The sequence below is a fragment of the Homalodisca vitripennis genome, unplaced genomic scaffold (genome assembly GCF_021130785.1).
Source record: "Homalodisca vitripennis isolate AUS2020 unplaced genomic scaffold, UT_GWSS_2.1 ScUCBcl_501;HRSCAF=2643, whole genome shotgun sequence".
Taxonomy (NCBI): Eukaryota; Metazoa; Arthropoda; class Insecta; order Hemiptera; family Cicadellidae; genus Homalodisca; species Homalodisca vitripennis.
In genome coordinates, this window is record NW_025776611.1 from 70,451 (window position 1) to 75,245 (window position 4,795).

Sequence of the window (4,795 nt, forward strand, 5' to 3'; positions counted from 1 at the left end):
GTTTAAAACAGCCACAGTTCCCTGGTAGCTTGGATGCCAGCCTCCGATTTTTACGACAATAATTAATCTAAAGAAAACTGCGATGCTCTGAGTCTCTAGGGATCAGAGTCGACATCTTAAGTGCAAGCTCGAGGAGTCATATTGAGGGGATGCAGGTTGATATTTGCACGTTGGTAGCTATTAATAGGACATAACCTTTAATGGGGCACCGATGACAGAAACGCACCAAGCGAGCAAAAACCTGTCCGACCCGATATCCTTGATCTAGACTCGCGATTGCTTGCTGCTGGACAAGCCTATGTACATAGGCATAGACGGTATTTGGATTGAACAACTTGATTGCTCTAAGTTAACAGGAAATACCCAATGCAATAGTGAAGATTTAAATGAAATGATGAGATTGCTGAATGAATTCGTAAGAAATACCACATTTCCACAAGAAACTAATTGATACATCGAACAAAAAAATGAAAAATAAATAATAGTTTAAAAAACTAAAAAAAACACGCTTGTATAGCTAACCAAACTAAAAATTAGAAAATAATTTTTAATTACAAAGAGTTTATATTATGGTAGTAGAAGGTAAAACAATCATTTATATTCAATCACCTCAAAATAAAATTATAATAATAATATAAGTTATTAACAGGAAAGATTAATTCAGAGGAAAACACGTGGGATGCATTTTAATACATTTCATAAGTCTCCTCTCAAAGATAATTACCGATAGAATGATTGTAATATTTAATATATCAAGCACCCCACGCTTTTTACTCTGAATTAATTTATTCTCTTATTAACTTAAATTTTATTATAATTTTATTTTGAGGTGATTAACTATGAATGATTGTGTTGCCTTCTTCTACCATAATATAAACTCTTTGTAATTAAAATTTATTTTATATTTTTTAGTATGGTTAGCTATAAAAGCGTATTTTTTAAATTTTAAAACTATTATTTATTACCGCACACTTTAGTCATTCTAGAATATATATTCCCTGGTTTTTTCCATTCAGCAAGAAAAAAAAGAATAACGGAAAGTTGTCCAATTATAGTGGAATTTTCAAGTGGACTTGCCATAATTAAATGTATTTTGTGGTTATAAAAACAACATTTAATCAATCAGCTGATCAGGGCTTATCCCATCGATGCCAACTTATAGCTTTAAAATTACCAAAATTACCCTACCAACAGTTTTCTCCCCAGACCTGTTTATCTATTTAATTATTGAATAACCCTCGAAAATTTTAAGATTCGTAATAAGTTTATATTATTATTATAAAGATACATGGATCTTGGATAGTAAACACACTCCGTAATGGCATTAAAACATATTGAACAAGAGGCATATCACATTTTGCGTTGCTTATGATGTAGTTGTAAGCTAGTAGATTATCTAGCTTAGATAATTTGGCCATATAAGTATCTAGTTTGACTAAAACTCGATCAATAGGTTACGTCTCAAATAATTCATCTACCTTAATTAATTATTTATAAAAAGTACCATTTATACCATAGTTAAAAAATAATAAATAATGTTTAAAGATATAAAAAAAACACAGTCCCACTGATGTTTCTGTTAAAAATATCTAGACTGTTATAGTCATAAGCTCTGGCATTGAGCATTGAATATAAATCGCCACACCCCTTCCCTACGGTTATTCTTCAGTTAAATAGTTAAATTTAATTACCCTTGGTTCTAGGTACACGCTGCCATGATACCTAATTTGTTAATAACAAAGAATAATATACTTAATTTGTTATGGTTTTATTAGACTAACATTAAATTCCAGGTTTTATAATAAATGATGAAATACGATTTTAAAATGCTCAATTTTGTACGATTTGTCTGGAAATATAAGTTTCATGATTAGTACTAGGTATTGTAGAAATTAAATTGTACAGTTACAACATAATACCGTTATTTTAGATTGTAAATGGGTACCGTATCACCCAGCGGGATACGGTTGACCTGTTGTTGTTTTTTGTTTGGTTTAGAAATATGGATTGTACGTAATACTTTTAGAAATTAATACTAAGAATAAAATAGTTCTTGAACCAAATATGTAATTTTACAAGAATTCACAGCTCAAAAATATTCGAAGATAGTAGAAAGTCATATTTATATCAGTGTAGTAACAAATGTATCACACAATGTCAAAGTGCTAAATACACGCTATTTACCCTTTTTTTTAGGAAAATGTTAATACAATTTTTCTATATTTTGTATTTTATTTTTACAGTGTGTCATCTTGCGGGTTATTTGATTTCAAATGTGGGATATTACTGGAACAAATACTTTACAAACATAATTATTAGGGAAGGAGATTATTATTAAATTTATTAAATGTTTAAAGTTTTAAATTCCTTTTCTTGGTGGGGGTTGTGTATATTAGTTTATGCCTTGTATAACAAATATAAATGACAATTGTGCAAACATAATTCCAGTACAGTGTGTATGTTTTTATTATTCTTATTAAATTTGTCTGTGGAAATTTGATTTTTATTACAAAATTCAAACTTTAGACAGTATAGAATTTGCAATTAATACATTGAGTGTTATATAGAAAACTTTAGAGGCCAGACCGTATCCTGACATAATTTTATTTTACCATTTTTGCCATAATCTATATTTAGGATGTAAAATATATCTATTTTATTAAATGTCCTAAACAGTGTTTTTCATTTAGTACCGTATTTTAAACAATATTTTAATTTGTATAAAATAATCCGAAACAGTGGGTTAGGGAGAGACCCTAGAAAACCTAACGAAGTAGCTAGCGCATAGACACATAGTCAAGATGGTCCTTTAACCTTAGAAATAATTTCTTCTTTGAACTATGAGAAACGTAGGTGCCAGGTTTCAAGTCAGTGGGACCTTAACACCCTTCTTATCATACAATTATACAGATGGAAAAGCAGATAAACAGAGGGACTGACCCCAAAGTCTACAGTGCTCTTCCTTACCCTAAGAGGAATCCATTAATCAAGTTTCAAATCTCTGGAATCTTTTTTTCAAGACCTAGAACAAAAACATACTGGCAGACACGCAGAAAAATATTTCAAAGATTTCCTGTTGAATCTTTAATAAGTTATTAATAATAAGGCAATGACTGATTTTACAGACCATGTTGTAACTTTAAAAGTAAAAAGTTCAAATGCATGACCTATATTTAACATTGAATGATCATTATAGTCTATTTAATGACGCATTTATTTGAAAAAAAATCCATGTTATTACTTAGCATATCAAGTTTATTTAGAAATAAATTATACATATTATATTCGTTTCTGTAACTATGACACAAAAGTAGTCATCTACGAGATTACTATTTGTCTTATAATGCTTAAACTTATGTCAATGTTATTACACTTGATATACAAAAAAAGTATATAACGAATTTAAAAATTCTGGTTTTTAAGAGAAACTAAGGTAACAATGTCATTAATAACGGAGCCCGGCCCCGTTATCAGAAGGGGTCATTATTCTTCTTCCCATTAAGATGAACAAGCTAAACAAAACGCCGTTCTTTCTTTTAATCTCCAGGTTTACAGTTACAGTTTAAGTGTCTCTATTGTTATGACGAAACCATATTTTGAATTACAGTTTATGCACATTGATAAAAGTAATTATATTTTGGTGGTTGAATGAGGAATTAACATAATGAGTGAGGTCACAATATAACTGTCTATACTAGGAAATATACGAAGTTCAATCACTTATGTGATCTGACCATAGGAAGAAGGCATAGTGTTCTCTTACTAGTCGTCCTTAGCTAATAATTCATTACGCATTTTTTAGCATTGTGGAATGTTTATGGAATGAACATAATATATTACTATAGTAGCGTATTAAAAGTTATTTTATTGTATGATTCATCTACGCACTTGAATAATATAGCGAATGAGTACGCCTCTCAACGCGTAGTAGACTTCCCTAAAGTTCTATGCAGAGTTTAAAGTCTATAATGCAGAACACATGAATTCACACGGTGTTTTGAGAACTATCTAACCCTTAGAAATAAAATTTGCGAGAAACTTCGCTTTTGAAGATTTTGCAACATTGTTGCATCTCAGTCGATGGGATTTTTGTGAGCGTTAGTGAAGTTTTTTTTAAGTGTTCTTAAGGATAACCATGATGGCAAAAATAAAATTGAAGAATAAATCAATATATAAATACAAGGAGTTAAAAAATATGGCATTTTAATGTTTGGTATAAACTTTAAATTTTGACATATTTTTCTTTTTTTTACTTCAAAGGGGGTTAATTTTATAACATAGAGAATAGGACGATATAAGCTTTAAACATGATGGAGGCTTGTATACACGTATACTTTTGCTACATATGTTACTATATGTATTAGTTTAATAGATTATTTAAACTAAATTCAGAATAGCATTTTGCTAAATATTTCTTCTTACATAAAATGACTATACAACTATTTCGCGTTTGTACTTACTATCAATTAATAATAATAAAAGTTTGTGTATGTTAGATAATATTTTATTTTGTAACATTCACTATTGAATACTGATCTTTAACAACTGCTTTAACATCTTTATTAATAATATCAGCTAAATGCAGGAGAACAGGACGTAATGTTTGCTTAGTTTAGGAAGGTAAAATCGGAAAAGTTTTTATGTTTGACAACAAAGCGATAAAGCAGGTTTACCACAGCAAGAACATATCAGTTTGGGTTGCAAATTTCTGGTTGGCAACAGTGGTGACTGAGCATACCACCACAGGCCACAACATTGGGTTTCCACTTCAAACAGTTGCGTTCATCGTCCGCGC